This window comes from Peromyscus maniculatus, chromosome 6, assembly GCF_049852395.1.
Source record: "Peromyscus maniculatus bairdii isolate BWxNUB_F1_BW_parent chromosome 6, HU_Pman_BW_mat_3.1, whole genome shotgun sequence".
NCBI lineage: Eukaryota > Metazoa > Chordata > Mammalia > Rodentia > Cricetidae > Peromyscus > Peromyscus maniculatus.
The window spans coordinates 62760355-62777730 of NC_134857.1; the positions used below are offsets into that span (position 1 = coordinate 62760355).

The following is a 17376-nucleotide window of genomic DNA, read 5'->3' on the forward strand; positions in this document are numbered from 1 at the left end:
ACTCCACAGGATCTAGAATCACCTGGGAGATGGGCCTCTATTCATATTTGTTGGGAAATTTCTTGATTATTTTAATTGAGTGGTAAGACCCATTTTAATTATGAGTGGGGCCATTTGCTGGGCATGTGATCTGGGCCGGAGAAAGAAAACGGGACAGTAGCACCCATTTGTCATTGCTCTCTGTTTCTGATCATGTATGTGATGTGACAAGTTCCATCAAGCTCATGTGACTGTTATGTCCATGCTGTGATGGATGGAAGCCTGGAGCCATGCATACAACAAAATAAACCCATTCTCCTTTTTTTTTTTTTTTTTTTTTTTGGTTTTTCGAGACAGGGTTTCTCTTGTGTAGCTTTGCGCCTTTCCTGGAACTCACTTGGTAGCCCAGGCTGGCCTCGAACTCACAGAGATCCTCCTGCCTCTGCCTCCCGAGTGCTGGGATTAAAGGCGTGCGCCACCACCGCCCGGCAACCCATTCTCCTTTAAACTGTTCTTGTCACAGCAACGAGTAAAGAAACTAAGGTGCTCACTTTTGCCATTGTTGCTGTTAAGCACTACATTTGTTTTTGTAAGAGACACAATACTAATGTTTTTCATATTAATTAAAATATGAAACTACCTGGATTTCGCTGTGTCTAGCATGGGTTAGAATTGACCAGACTAAGAGCAGCAAGGGGATGAAGAGAGGATACACAGTAAAGAAACGACAGACACATACCCCAGAAAGCTGGGACCAGGTGCATTTTATACAGTCTCATAGAGTGGAACCAACTGCAAAGCATCCTGAAGCCTCAGCTAGTTTCCTGTGTACATCACGAAGACAAAGGAATTACATAGTCTCCGTAGGAGGTCTCTACAGGCTGACAGTCTCAGGCTGTAAATACAGGGAGGAGGAAGCTGTGATGTGGTTGCCAGTTTCTGTTCACCCTGGCCAATTGTGTCCAAACACTAGTACGTAGACTTTTTGTCTTTCCAGCCTGATTCAAACAAAAGGCATTGTGAATTTCCCATGGGTCTGAGCCCTTGGTTTTTGACAGTGTGAGCTCATGTCAAATAATACACACTTACTCAGGACTTCACTCATTCTTTCTATGTTCATCCAAGGCTTCCTCTGCTCCCCACGGGGCTTGGTACTGGTGGGTTGACAGGCCATTAATGTAGCATGTCCAAGTGAGCTGCTTGTTGTCACTGCAGTATAAATAGTAATGGCAAAAATGCAAATGTGTTGAAGGTAAAACATGGAACTTCTGGGAAATAATACTAAAATGATATGATGGTTATTTTCTTATTTCCTGAAAGAAAAAAGACAATTACACTAAGTCTAAAATATGATATTAAAATATTCATATTTAATTGTTTGGGGGAAGAGAATGGGAGGGACTCTTAAAACTTTCCTGTGATTCATGTTAGAGGTAAGTGGACATCTGTATTGTTACAATTTCCCTTACTGTTGCCTCCTCACAACATATTTCAAAATTCTTCAATGTTAGAAACCATCATTCCTATGAACCATGCCAGCATTCAAGCTATACATTCTTTCTCTTCTTGTCCTGGAGACAATGTCTGCCTTCCCATTTGCTAGAGAGATTAACCCTTTCATCAATGGGCCAGTTCCTTATCTCCTGGGCAGGACTCTGTATTCTCTTTGAACTCATGTATTCAAGGACATTGCAGCATCTCTCTAACTCTTCTCTCTTCCCTTTCCTCTTGTTATCAGTGTATTCTGTCTACTGTCACTCCAATCATTATCATGTGTATTTGCTATTACAAATCAAATCCAGAACAAGGACTTCATTCCACACTTCTCCCTTTAGCTACTGATGTATTCCTCTTTTCAGATTTGCAATGGACCTCCTTACTAGATTTACTTCTCCAAGCCCTTTCTGCTGTTCTCCTTTGCTTAATACAGCCAAGCTTTCTTTCCGCCACCCCATTAAAATAACACTACTTAAGATCATGCGTGGCTCCATCTTGTTGACGCCTGTGATAGGTTCTCAGCTTACATCTCACTCTGCCCACAGCATTTGACACAGACCATCATCGCTTCTCCTAGAAACCCTCCCATATCCTGGTTTCCAGGGCTGTGTTTTGGATTTCTCTTGACTCAACACTCACCTTGTTGAACTCTGTAATTCTCTTTGCCTTGGCTACTGATGAAGTGGAAGCTGAGAACTCAATCCTCAGTCCTCATGACTCTAACCTTACTTTTCGGTCCAATAATTTCTTTGAGTCATGTGCTGACTTTTAAGGACTATGGCAACTATAATTTCACGTCTGAACTTCCTTTTTATCTCAAGATTTATATATTCAAAATGCACCTATGGGCTAGATAGCCTAATAGATTTCTCAAACTCAATATATGCCATAAATGAACTTTCTAAACCCTCTATATGGAAATGGTGGTGTGGCTGGCATAGAAATCAGAAAAGTACAGTGGGGATTTCTTAGGTTATTATTAGATTTCCATCAGCCTGAAAGAATCATACACAGCATGTGTTACATATTTTTATGTCTGTCAAAGAAAAGCAAACAACTGTAGTCCTTAAAATTGTTTCTACAGAACACTGGGTATTTTCCACTTCTCTCTAAATGTCATTTCTTATTAAAATGAGAGAGATGGGCCAGAACAGACTTCAAGATCATTTCCTATTCCATATACCACAGCAATACATGGGAGTTGTATTTTAATTTGGTTTCAAACTAAGATTTCTAAAGAGGTGACATAGCAACAGCAACTGAAAAGAGAAAATGTGATGTCCAATACGGACAGTGGACATCCAATGGATGTTCCCAGTGGATGTACCATTCATACTCTCTCAGCAGATCTTACCCTTTCCAGCAACACCCATCTGTCTTCTCATTACCTGCCCCCCCCCCCGGCCTCCACAAATGCCATGTAATTTACAATGCCCCTTGCCATCTCCGATCTGTTAAACTGAATAAATGGAAGTCACATTCTTTCTCTCCAAGACTTGGACATGCTGACCATATTATAGATGGTAGTAGATCTAGACCTCTATGACAACAAGCATGCTTATTAGTGACTGTTCTCCTTTGATAGTGTCAGCCAAGACAGAGGGCTTGGGGATTTCTGACCACACTCTTGACAAATTTGGGATTATCTTACTTTATTATTTTCATTCTCTGTTTTCACATATCTACATCCAAGAACAGTTCATTTAATGTGTATGAGTTTGGCCCTGTCTCTTCTTTCAGACTACTTCTACATCAAATGCTGAAAGCTAACCAAAAGTATGTTGACCAAGCAGAGGCACCAAAGTCACAGGCCACTTGGGAATGATGGTGTGGATAGCACTGAGAAAGAAAGAAATGGTGCCCATTGTCTGGAAGTGAGGAAAACATTTTATCCAGTGGGTTGCAGAAAGCACCTACTTTTTGTTTCACTGGTTCTTACAGCAAAGGATGAAGCAGGAGGATCACTTGAGCCCAAGAATTCAAAGATAGCCTAGGCAGCAGGGCAAGTTTATCTCTAATAATTAAAAAACAAAAAACAAACAAATCTATAAGTGATAGGCAAAATATGTATTGTAGGGTTGTTGGCCTAAGTTTTCAAATTGTGGGGAATATTCAAAACCAGTGTGTTTTTATAATATGCCTCCACCCCAGCAACAATTGACTTGCATGTTCCCATTGATTGGGCAACAAGGTCAGCAAAGAACTCTCAGGGGTGTCCTTCATATACGTTATGATGGTCTATGTGCAGCAGCAACTTGACAGTGAGCTGGCTCTAAGTTTGCCCCACCCACTAAAAGTACCAACCCTAACATGAAATTATCTGACTCTAGCCACAAAGATGAATTTCTTCTCTACCAGACACCATACCTGGGACTGGTACACCCAAGATGCTGGGATTCAGGGCCTCACCACAGCACAGTAGCATCCATATCTGTCTCTGGAGCCCAGGAGCAAAAGTAAATAAAAAGGACTCAGGAGAAATACTTCAGACAAGACTGGTCTAGGACTCCCTATGGTTCTCTGATGCAGCAAAGTTCTACAAACACATTAGGAATCTTAGACAAGACTACCTGGCTCTAGTGAAGGTCAGGTGACCCATAGAATCTTTTGAAATAACATGGGTACCTTGTCAGAGGAGCTTGTTAGAAAGTACTAGTTAGTAATACTGTGCTACGTGCACTAAAGCCATTTCTGTGCCCTCCCCTCCACTGGCACATCTTCTATGTTCCTGTTTTCTGGGATCTCCTCATAGTCAGGGTGCATGGGGGCTCGGTGCCAGCTGTGGGCTTCAAGGGAAGACTTCTGAGGACTTTGCATAAGATACTTGCCCCTCCTCCAAGCTGTAATCTTTTCTGGAAGGATATGAAGCTTGAGGCTACTTAAATTTCTCCTCAGTTATTAATATTTATAACTGTATTAATAATGACACTCTCATAAGTAATTGAGAGGATTAAATAAGTACATGTAATACACTTAGGAAAGTACCTGGTACATAATAAATGTGATTAATTCTTAGTGAGGTTGAAAGCATGGAAAATAAGCACTAGTGGTATTACTTCATTATATATTTTTATATACAGAATCTGGCCTCTGGCTAGAAATAATTAAGTTGTGAGCAGTATTTTATTTTCTTTGGGGGTTATCGAGATATGGTTTCTCTGTGTAATAGCTCTGGCTGTACTGGAACTTGCTTTGTAGACCAGGTTGGCCTTGAACTCATGGATATCTGCCTACTGAAGGCTGGGATTAAAGGTGTGCAACATCACACCTGACTTGTGACCACTATTTTTATTTATTATTTATGATGATGATGATGGAAGTCTCGGGATTGTGAGATATGAAGAGATATATTCAAATTTTATTTAGTATGTGTATTATCTGATTATAAAATTTATTTTCCTTCAGTTGAATTTCATAAAGATATTGGCTCTATCTCAGGTCAAATATCTACAAAGTAATTGTTTTGTTTCCACTCCTCATTTATAGTTGATTTCCTTTGAAATTAAATAACATTTCTTTTTTAGGGAAAAAAAATCTTTACAAAGTTTTAGGTTCAGAGAAAAAATGAGAGATGTGCCTGCTGCCCCACAAATGCATAATTCCCTCTATCACCAGTGACCCCCACCAGAGTGACATTTGTTTTTGCAATTCATGAACCCATACTGGCATGTCATGATCACCCAAAGTTCACCCACTCTTGGTGCTGTGCATTCTAAGGGTGTGGACAGATATCCACCACTACAATGTCATCATACATAATACTTCCCCCCTTGAAAATCCTTGAGCTCTTCCTGTACATATTTCCCTCTCTCTAGACCCTGATACCTTATGTTCATGGTTTTATCTTTTCTACAAGAGAAAAGCTATTGTAGATGTTGCAGAAGTTTTAAGAAGTAGCTTTTCTAGATGGCTTTTTTTACTCAGTACTATGCATTTCAGTGTATATTCAAAACTTGACAACTCCAATCTTTCTCTTGATGAATAAGAGCCCATTGTTTGGATAGATCATCATGTATCTCCTGAATGACATAATTTGCAAGTTTGGACAATTATGGATAATTGTCTGCTGTAAATAAGTGGTGGCAGGGTGACAATTTTAATGTCCTGGGTCTAGAGCGATGGGTCAGTGGTTAGGAGCACTTGCTCTTACAGAGGTCCCAGGTTCAATCCCAGAACCTGTAAGACAGTTCATGGCCATCTATAATTCCAGTTCTGGGGGATCTGAGGACACCAGGCATACATACAGTGCACAGACATACATGCAGACAACATACACACAAATAAAATAAATAGATCTATTTTTTTAATACAGCACTGTTTACCTTCCATCTCCTTCAACATTAGCACTGCCTTTGTTCATGAATCAAAGTGGAGCTCACTCCACTAGGGAGTGTGAACTGATTAGATTACGCCTTGGTGTGTGCTCTACACTTCTACCCACTAACTCTGTGCCTGTAAAGGAGGTTGGGAATTTCTTCCCTCCCCCTTAGTCGTTTGCCAGCTGACAATAGTGAATACATTTTTCTCTAAGACATCTTTTGGATATGAAAACTGCAGAATTAAAAAGGATTTCAAGTAAAAGTAAATCTTCATAAAAGCACATTTTATTTTTATTGTTAACAACTGGAGGAGAGCCTTTGTAACATGTTAATCCTTAAATGTTTTGGTAGATCACCTTGTACTTATTATTGTATAAAATGTAATTATTCTGAGCATTGATGTCTCCCTGCTGGAACTGAGCACTTAAGGGCTGTAAGTGCATGCCTGGCCCAGCATGGCTCCCAGAGGGACAGCCTTGGGGCCTGCCAAGGACAGCACCCATAAAATGTCACTTAGCTGAACATTTTTACATGAATTGTTTGTCCTTTCCAGAGAGGAAATGATAGCATTAACATTTGTAAAAAGTACACATTTATTTACAGGCATTTACAAAGGAACCTACCTAAATTGGCATTGAGATTCTGTTTTCCATTATATGAATATTATAAAAATTACTACTATACTCATAGATAATTATTCATCTTTATCTATTATGCTATAATGTATTTTGTACAGTATGGAACATTTTATTTACATTCATTGTTAAATACATACACGCATAATTTTCCAGTCCATATATGGGTGTGTTTCCATTACCTATGTTTTGGAAAAATGTTCATTAGATTCTTTTAGAAGACATTTTAATAAACCTATTTCTAGTATTCATATCAGCATTTTTTGAAAAGACTTTGTGCATTACACCTCTTGATCTTCTATTTTAATTCTGTTGCTAACTGAAAACAGGTTTTGAAAGTTCTTGGCAACTTCAAGCTTTTCTTGAGTGTCCAGGGTAAAGTTGGCCTAAACCATTTAGGATAATCCTACTGTTCTTGTCATTGGTTGTTGACAAGGCAACCTTGGTTAGGAATTTAAAGGGGAGAATGGTGGGCTTTCTGGGACAGTGTTCCTGTTACAAGCTCCAGACACTCTTAGAGGGGTTCCTGATGCTGAGGGTGACTATAGCCATCCTGATGGACTGAGAGAAAAGCAAAGTTGATCACAGGAGTTTCATGTGGAACCCCAAATGGTGTGCTGTTGATTTGACACATAGTGGGTCCACTGATCTCTAGACTTTCTTTTATGAAATATGTGTGTCCTTATTGATTAGACCATCTGAGAAAGCTTTCCTGTGACTTTCAGCTAGAGCCTTCTTAGAATTTACTCTCCTCATTGTCATTAATCAGAGAGGGATGGAGGGAGGACTCTTGGTACAGGTTTCAAGTGAAGGACAGAACTAAGTTTGTGTCTGTGGAGTGTGCCATCACTAGACCACTCATTATAAACAAAACAGTCTCCTTCAGGATATGAAACAAAGGAACAAGCATGGGGGTTTCACTTTTATACAAGTACTTCTCAGAGTCCCTAGCTATTTGTATGGCATAAAATTCTGTAAACCATTTATTTCCATCGCTTAGTCGCCATCTCTGAAACCTCCTCTGATATCCCAAAGAGTTACTCCTATTATTATTAAAAGGCCTTGATATTTTCTAGAAGATTTATATACTACTTCTGTTATTTCTTGTTGTCCAGAATTTAACACATAGCTATTCCCTACAAGAAAAATACAGAAATAAAATCTTTATCCTAAATATTATGGTCCAGCTTTCAAAACAAAGAATACTTAGGTTTTAAAGTACAGCTTTGGTGTGTTGTACTGTTAACTTTGTTGTGTCTTATTCTGATGAAGACCTAATACTTATTTTTGATCATTAAACTTTTAAATTAGAGCAAGGCATGGTCTCGAATACCTGTAATCACAGCACTAGAGAGGCAGAGGCAGGAAGACTGTAAATTCAATGCTAGCCTGGACTACATAACAAGTTCAAGGTCAGCTTGAGAAAGAACATGTCTCAAAAATCCCTAAATAAGTGAAAACATAGAATATAAAGTAATTTGAAGTCTTCTGAAGCAATGCAATTGTTTTATTGGAAAGACATTTTTCATACAACATATTCTAATTATGATTGCCTTTCCTCTGACTCTTCAAATCCTCCCACATCTCCTTCTCACCTCCTCAGGACAAAAATGCACATCCTTCCTTGCTTGCTCTCATTAGATATCAAACAAGTTTCTAAAATAAAAAAAAATTATATAAATAAAATAAATATTAAATAAAACCTCTCTCTCTCTCTCTCTCTCTCTCTCTCTATATATATATATATATATATATATATATATATAGAGAGAGAGAGAGAGAGAGAGAGAGAGAGAGAGATAAACAAACCTGAACAAGGACAAAACAAACTGAAAAACAAGCAAAGAAAAAGCACAAGAAATATATAAGTACAGAGACACACAGGCAAGCATAGAAATCCCCTAAAAACACAAAATTGGAAATATATTATAGCAGCAAAAAACCTGTAGGGTAAGAAAAAAAATTCCCAGAGCCCCCATCCTCCCAAAAATAACTCTCCATAAATACTATTGAGTTCATTTGTGTTGGCAGCATCTACTGCTGAACATCGGGCCTGGTATTAACAGTGTCTTGTTTCCCCAGTGAGCCTCTGTTGGTGAAAACTAATTTTTCATTTGCAACTGGCTATCGATTGGTGATAGCTTTTGTGTTAGGGATGTGGGCATGTGTCCACCTCTCCACTCAGTAACACTGTGACCTCATCTGGCACAGATCCATGCATGCCCTGTGCATGCTACCTTAGTCTCTATGAGTTCACAGTTACATCAGTCCTGCTGCATTTAGAAGGCCTTGGTTCTTCTGTGTTCCACAGGGTCCCTGAGTGAGCAGAGGGATTCGATGATGACAGCCCATTCAGGACTGAATGTTCCAAGGTCTCTTGTTCTCTACACCATGTCCAGCTGTGGAGGTCTGTTCTCTGCACCATGTCCAGCTGTGGAGCTCTGTAATTATTCCCATCCACAGCAGGAGAAAGCTTCTGGATGATGCTGAGTAAGACCTGATCTACGGGGCATTGCAGAATCTCATTAGGAGTAATTCTGTTGACATGTCCCTTTAGAAGAACAGTAGTATTTTGTTTTACCCTAGGTCTCTGGCCTATCTAGTCTCAAGTTTCCGGCTCCCTGAGTGGTATCAGAAGTGAGTTCCCTTTCATGGAGTGCACCCTTAAGTAAAATCAGGTATTAGTTGGTTAGTCAACCAGCTTTGTGCCACTATTGTACTAGTACATCTTGTGTGCAGGTCACCATTGTAAATGGAAGGAACAGTAGCTGGGTTGGTGTTTACCTTTCTCCTTCAGTATCATGCAAAGTACCTTCCAGTAACATGAACACTAGTCAGGGTTGAAGACTCTAGGTAGGCACCAGACTGACTTCTTTATGAACAGTAAGTTGTGTAGGTACTGTCTTCAGCAACAGGGCCTTACCTTCAGTTTGTGGAGAGCAACCAATGGCCTTGGCAGTAGCCTGGGTTGTTTGGGCATCCTCATGTGACCCTTTTGGCCATCAACTGGATTGTATGTAACCCATCCCAAAACCTAGGAAAATCTAGGTGTAAAAATTGCATTTACAGTATAACAAAAACAACTGCTGCTATTATTCTGATATGCATTTCCTGACCTTTACTACACAGTGGTGACATACCTAAGTAATTTTGGTAGCTGGTATGGTTTGGGTCTTGATAGTTCCCCAATTTCCTGTGTGTTGAAAGCTAGGACCCCACAGTGGTGCTTTAGATAGGTAGTGGTGATCTTAGGAGAAAACACTAGTTCATGGGGAGACAGAGCATGCCCTGGAAAGGGATTGTGGGATCCCACCACTTCCTTAGTTTTGCTCCATGGCTTATGATATAAGTAGTTTTATGCTATCATATGTCCCCACCATGAGGACATACTTAACTCAGGCCCAAGCTGTGATCATAGACTAATATTTTCAAAACTGTGAGCCAGTAAAAAAAGTTCCTTCCTGTCTAGAAAAGGACAGAGCTCTGACTAATAGACCTGTAATCACTGAGTATATATTCTCAGAAGCGCTTCTTCTATAAATGAGCATTTTTCCTAGAATGTTGTTCTTATGGCTTCTTAGTAAATGGCAAGCACTTTGTTTCCAGACTATAAGCACTGCGAATGTATTGTGACGAGCTTTGGTAGAGTCAACTTATTTTCATTTTTATTGCCCATAACCAGTTCCTGGAAGGAAAATTTTAGGGTCAGTTTTCCTTTACATTTTTATAATTCCCACAGCACGTTCAGAGGTATGCATGCCAGTTGCCGGCACCTTCACACCCTGCTCACCAGCCTTCTCAGTGCTCTGCCCAGGACTGTAGCCATCAGCATCATCCTCAGCTCATTTGGACTAGTGATGGTGAACCTTCTCCCTAGATGATTCAGTCACATTTGCCAGTGTTGTATGATGTACCCAGAACACAGTAGCTCAGTATTTCAGTTCTGTCTGTAAGATGACATCTCTTTTTCTCTTGACATGATTTCAAGATTCTTGATGATAGGAAGTTAAATCAAGATTTTGTTATATATCTCTATAAAATGGACATACATTCCATAATGAAAAATAATGAATACATTAACAATTATGTATTATTAATAATTAATTGTTATATTATAAATTATTATTTATATTTTATAATTATATAAATATATGATACATTTATAATTTATAATTATAAATTATAATGTTTATAATTTAAATATTATATTAGGGGAAGCTAAAACTATAGAAGGAGAGACTGCATTGGATAGCCCTCTCATTATCTCAATGGGCAAGAAAAGTGATAGGTTTAAACTATTTGAATCCAGACTAAAAGCATTTGTGTATCATGTGGATCTTTCATTTTCTCTAAACTTACTTTAAACTTTCCCCCAATACATTATCTCCTACAGAATAATTAATAATAAATGTAAAAAAAATACATTTTCTGTTATTTTTTTTGCCCTTCAGTTTTATTTTTTATTCTTATTTTTTTTTTACTGAAAGTAGATTACTTTAATACAATATATTCTGATTATGGTTTCCCCTCCCCAACTCCTCCCAGATCCTCCTCACAACCCACTGACCCAAACCCACACATTTCCTTTCTCTCCTTCGTAGACTTTTCTTTCCATTTTATTGAAAATAGATTTTTTTTCTCATATAATAGATCATGATTATGGTTCCCCCGCCCTCTACTCCTCCGAGTTCCTTCCCACTTCCCCTCCCATATGCATTCATTCACTATATATCTCTCATTAGAAAACAAACATGCTGCTAAGGGATAATAACAAAATCAAATAAAGCGGGCACATCAGAACTGGAGAAAACAAACCAACAGATGGAAAGGAGCCCAATAGAAGGCGCAAGAAACAGAATCATTCCTTTGCACACTCAGAAATCCTACAAAACCCTACATTGGAAGCCATAATATATATGCAAAGCACCTAAAGGATAAAATGATAGAAGTAAAAATATATAAATAAAATAAAAATAGTAAGATAAAATTTAAAAAATAGAAAAGTCCTGACAATATTGTCAGACAAGGACCCTCCAAAGACGCTTGAGTTCATTCTCTGTTGGCCATCTACTGCTGTAGTTCCATTTCCTCAATGAGACTCCCTTGGAGAAACTAAATTGTCAGTGACTAGTGGTTACCATAGGAGATTGCTTCTGGGTGAGGGATGGAGGCATGCGGCCGTCTGGTGCAGACCCATGCAGGCCCTGTGTGCTGCCTCAGTCCCCTTGTTTCCTTTGTGTCCTTCACCTCCTCTGGCTCTTACATTCTTTCCACCTCTTCTTACACAGGGTTCCCCAAGACTGAGGTGAGGGATTTGATGGAGACTTCCCAGTTAGGGATGAATGCTCCAAGGTCTCTCATTCTCTGCCTAACGTCTGACTGTGCATCTCTGTATTTGTTCCCGTCTCTTGTAGGAAAAGCTAAAACTATAGAAGGAGAGAGGGCATTGGATAGCCCTCTCATATTATCTCAATAGGCAAGAAAAGTTTAAGCTATTTGAATCCAGACTAAAAGCATTTGTGTATCATGTGGACCTTTCATTTTCTTTAAACTGTTGGACCCCAAATTCTAGGGTCTCAAGTGGGTGCTCCAAGAACCCAGACTCCAGTCCAGTTGATGCAACAGCACGAGGTTTTTATTGAAGCGACTGTACAGAAGGGCAAACTCTGCTCCTAAGAGCAAGAGCCACATCTTACTGCAGCCCCATGGGGGCTTTTAAAGGAAAAACCCACAAAAGCCATAAGATTACAGTTCCCATACAATTTTGTTTCACAAGATCATGGTCTGATCACAGAGTGGGTACAGTCATGTCCACATGTACATTCTTCCTGAAACCTCAAGGGGCAGGTATCAGGGTGGGAGTGGAGTTTACACAAAGGTCACAGTGGTCCTTCCTGGAACACTTGCAACTATCCCAGTCACAGTTGAGCACATCTCTTAACAGAAATCTTTTTACATTGTTACATTGTTACAGGTTGAATAATTACTGAGTCAGGTGGCCCTTGGAACTAGTTTTCTTTTTAGTTCCTTATTTCCTTGGGCTTGGGGGTGTAAGCCTGAAGGGTTAGGGTCTATCAAAACTTACTTCTTTCCCACTTCGTTGTCTCCTACAGATATTATAGTACAAGGGGCTAAACCTTTGGAATGGATTTATTTACACCATAAGGGTCATAAAATACTAATTGCTTACCTTACTCTTCTTGCTCAATTAGTAAATCAGGGAGGACCTGATACCAACAATGATATGGATTTGAAAGTTGCTTTATTATATTACCTTTAACTAACAATCAGTTTTTAAAAGAATTACAGAATTCTATGGATTTTTCAAATTTCATTTGCAAATACTGTGGGAGGATAGGGAATCATTATCCAGATGGAAAGGTATTGGATTTTCCCATACAAACTGAATTTGTGACTACAAAAATTGTTCCACCTTCTCCCATTCCACGGGCTAATACTTATTTTATTGATGTCTCATCTATGGTTATAGGAGGCACTTATGGACCACATATTCATCAATCTATTAATACTTATTTTTTCCTCAAGTTAGCACGTAGAACTTGCTGTTTGGGGTAATATATTACAGATAATTCATACACGTTTCAATATGATTTCAGATTTTGCTTATGTTGTGGGATTATGTCTGGCAATAGACTCATATTCGTGCATACTCTAACCTCTCTGGTTTTATTGAAGATGGAAATAAGCAAGCTGATGCATTTCCCTGCTTTATTTTTACTCCTCCAGAGGAAAGTTGGGAAGGGGTATGCATCTGTCATTGCAGATGGATCCATTGAAACATTATGGATTCCTCTTCTGCTCCTCTGGCCCTGGCCATCAAAGACGAGGCAGAGGGCAAGGAGGCAATGGAAGGCACCATAAAGATAGCAGACCTCCAGCTAAAGGTCAAAAGGAGATGTTGATCATATCATCAGAAGTCAAGTCTGCCCACCTAATGCCAAGTTAAGGCCCTATGCAAAGGAGAAGTTATTCTTTTTTTTTTTTTTTTTCCGAGACAGGGTTTCTCTGTGTAGCTTTGCGCCTTTCCTGGAGCTCACTTGGTAGCCCAGGCTGGCCTCGAACTCACAGAGATCCGCCTGGCTCTGCCTCCCGAGTGCTGGGATTAGGCGTGCGCCACCACCGCCCGGCATAGGAGAAGTTATTCTATGAGACACGCAGAGCACTTTGTCACCTGAGAATCTGTTTCTGGTGATGTTACCTTCTTCGACCTGTGCCATCTGCAATACGTGCCTCTGAGCAAACGTATTGGTCTTGTGTTCCTCATCCTCCTTTACTTCAGCTTGTATATTGGAAGGATCTAGCTCCTGATATATTCACTAATGACTCTGTGATTCTGAATGGACCTTGGGCCTGTAGTAGACTCATGCATTCATCTGAAGAAGGGAAGGCATTTAACTTTTCGCTGGGATTTGAATCGCTTCCCATTTGCATAGGACATAACATCTGTATTCCTATTAGAGAGGAAATAGGGGCTTGTGTTTTAAAAGAGACCAGAACTACTGATCATATGGGTCTCTTTTCAAGCTATTCTCTAGATCTCTCTGATTGATATCATATTCTTAGTGGCAGAGTACTAATACACAGTGCTTTCACTGTTTTAATATTATTCATTATGTTTATAATTACTTGCTTATAGGATACTCATGCATCAAATGACAGTTAGATTTATCTACAACATCTCAAATCAAAGCCTCTCTGGATAGCCTGCTATTGAAACATAAAAATGGGTGGAGGATGTCACAACACAGTCCAAGAATGACGTAGTGGGAGGAAAATTCCGGGTGTTTGTGAGAATAACCCAAGAACAGGACAAGAGTCTTGTGACCTCAGTGTCCTCAAAACACTGAATTGTTCTTAGAATGTTTAAGTGTTCCTCCCAGGTATAGCAGAAAGGAGTGAGTTTACTTGATCATTCATTTCAACTGCATATTGTTATTTTTTATATGCCTAGGTGAAAAAAGATGTTTTGCCATGAGTGGCTTGTCCTCCACATGCAGCTATCCTGCCACATGTGGCCTGTCCTTGTGATTTCACACTTTTACTCATGTGACTCATCTTAACCCTCAGAGTACAAATCGTCAGATGCTCTGAATAAAGTTGGCTATTGCACAAGACTTTAGTCAGCCTCGTTTATCATCTTTATAATCCTAAGTTCCACCTCCTCTAGAACAATAGGTAGGTATATATTTTTTGGGGGTAGATTTTGTTTACTTCATGTGTGTGGTGTGTGTGTGTGTGTGTGTGTGTTTGTGTGTGTGTGTGTGTGTATTTTGTCTATATGTATGTCTGTGCATCATATGTGTGCAGTGCCAATGGAGACCAGAAGAGACAGATTCCCCTGGAACTGGAGTTACAGATGGTTGTGAGCTGCCATGAGAGTGCTGGGAACCAAACTCATGTCCTCTGTAAGAGCAGCCAGCACTCTTGACCATTGAGACATATATCTAGCCCTGGTATATTCTTTTTTGTGTTGGTGAACTGTTCTATAAATATCTGTTAGGTCCATTTGGTTTATAACTTCAGTTAGCTCTGGCATTTCTCTGTTCAGTTTTTGTCTGGATTACTTGTCTATTGATCATAGTGGGGTATTGAAGTCAGTGTGTGAGGGTAAATATGAGATTTAAGTGGTAGTAATTTTTCTTTTATGAACTTGGGTGCCCTTGTGTTTGGGGTATAAATGTTAAGAATTCCAATGTCCTCTCAGTAGATTTTTCCTTTGATGAGTATGTAGTGTCCTTCCCTATCTCCTCTGATTAGTTTTGTTTTGAAGTCTGTTTTGTGGGATAGTAAAATGGCTACACCAGCTTGCTTCTTATATCAATTTGCTTGGAATATTTTTTCCATCCTTCTATCCTGAGGTGATGTCTGTTCTCAATGTTAAGGTGTGATTCTTGGATGCAACAGAAAGATGGATCCTGTTTCTGCATCCACTCTGTTAGTCTGTGTTTTTATTGGGCAACTGAGGCCATTGGTGTTGAGAGATACCACTGAGCAGTGTTTGCTGACTGCTATTACTTTGCTTTTGTGTTTGTTTGTTTCTCCTCTTTTCAATCGTTGGTCTAGCAATATCTGTTCTCTGTAGATTCTTGGGTGTGGTTAACCTCTTTAGGTTGGAGTTTTCCTTCTAGTGACATCTGTAGGGCTGGATTTGTAGCTAAATATTGCTTAAATTTGGTTTTATTGTGATTTTTTTCTCTGTCTTTTGTGATTGAAAGTTTTGCTGGTTAGAGTAGTCTGGGCTGGCATCTGTGGTCTCTTAGAGTTTGTAGAACATCTGTCAAGTCCTGTTTTTTGGACTATTCATTGAGAAGTCAAGTGTTATTCTAATGCTTTTTCCTTTATATGTTATTTGGTCTTTTCTCCTTGCGGCTTTTAATAGTCCTTCTTTGTTCTATACATTTAGAGTTTTAATTATTATGTGCCAAATGGACTTTCTTTTCCTGTCCAGTCAATTTGGTGTTCTGTATGCTTCTTGTACCTTGATAGATATCTTCTTTAGGTTACGGAAATGCCTATGGCTGTGTTGAAATATTCTCTGTGCCTTTGACCTGGGTTTCTTCTCCTTCCTCTATTCCTATTACTCTTAGATTTTGTTTGTTCATAGTGCTCTAGCTTTCCTAGATGTTTTATGCCAGGATTTCTTCAAATTTCTCTTTGACTGAGCTATCCATTTTATCTATCATGTGTTGAATGTCTGAGATTCTCTCTTCCATCTCTTGTATACTATTGGCTAGTCTCTGAGATTCCCATTTAAGTTCCTAAATTTTTCATTTCCAGATTTCTCTGTATTTGGGAGATTGATTCTGTTTCTACTTTTAGGCCTTGAACTGTTTCGTTCATTTCCTTCCCGTTTGTTTACATTTTCATCCCCTCTTTGAGGACCGCTATCATATTCAGAAAGGCTACCTAAGGTCTTTTTCTTGTACCTCAGCTTTGTTGCAACACTCAGGACCTGCTGTGGTCATGTTGCTAGACTGTCATGGAGACAGATGGTCTTGGCTGTTTGATTGTGCTTTTATGCTGGCATCTAGGTGTCAGAGTTTGGGAAAGTTGCAATTCTAGGTGTTAACATCTGGTCTTGTCTTTGTTGGGTGCGTGTGTTTTTTCCCTTGGTTTCTGCTGCACTCTCTAGTTCTTAGAAGAGTTTTGTGACTGTGTGTTGCTTGGTAACACATTCTTCTGGTGTCCTGATAGGTGTGGTCACTGGGGATTCTAAGTAAAATGTGTTTCTAAGTATTGAGAGCTGGCACTTAGAAATGAGGATGGGCTGGGTGGGTGTTGAGGGTTTCAACTGGAGGGAGGAAAACTTGTTTTTTCCACCAAAATCTACTTAGTTCTCTGAGATTGAGGGCAGAGAGTGGGTAGACGCTCGATTTAGTGGTTTGTTATAGAGTTTAGGATGAGCCTGGGGGATTGTACTTGAAGGAATGGAGGGAGGTGTGAAGATCTGAAGTTAGCCTACCTGCTTTCCTTGCTGGATTGCATGTTATTTTCTTAATTCTTTGCTTTTTTTGTCAATAGTTTATGTGTTTAAAAATGAAATTCATGTAAAATTTTACTTAAAAATATGCTTTTTTGAAAAGATTTCATTTTTGTTTTTAATTGTGTCTAAATGTATACATCTATGTGTGAGTTTGTGCAAGTGAGTACAGTGTGTAGAGGCCAGAAGGGGGCATTAGATCCCCCAGAACTGGAGTTACTTCTACAACATAGCATCAGGCATTCTATTTCATAACTTTTTTCTATACAACTTTAAAAACGTTACTTAAGAAAAGTGACTTAAGTCCTATGTACTTATTAGTAGAGGCCCAAGCTGGACAAAGCCAACATATCAAGGATGTGGGGAGATTCACCTAACACTAAGGGCCATTTGAGGGATCATGTGGAAACCTACTACAGTAGAAGATTCTTAAAATATATGCATA

At 39.2% G+C, this 17376-nt stretch overlaps 1 long non-coding RNA gene across 1 annotated transcript in view; it reads right to left on the bottom strand.

Moving 5' to 3' along the window:
• LOC121830188 (uncharacterized) overlaps positions 1-17376 on the bottom strand; it is a 67843-nt gene that overhangs the window by 2468 nt on the left and 47999 nt on the right. The window contains exon 2 of the long non-coding RNA XR_013052127.1: positions 1069-1188. This is a non-coding gene — a long non-coding RNA (uncharacterized LOC121830188). The remainder of the gene's footprint in view (positions 1-1068; positions 1189-17376) is intronic.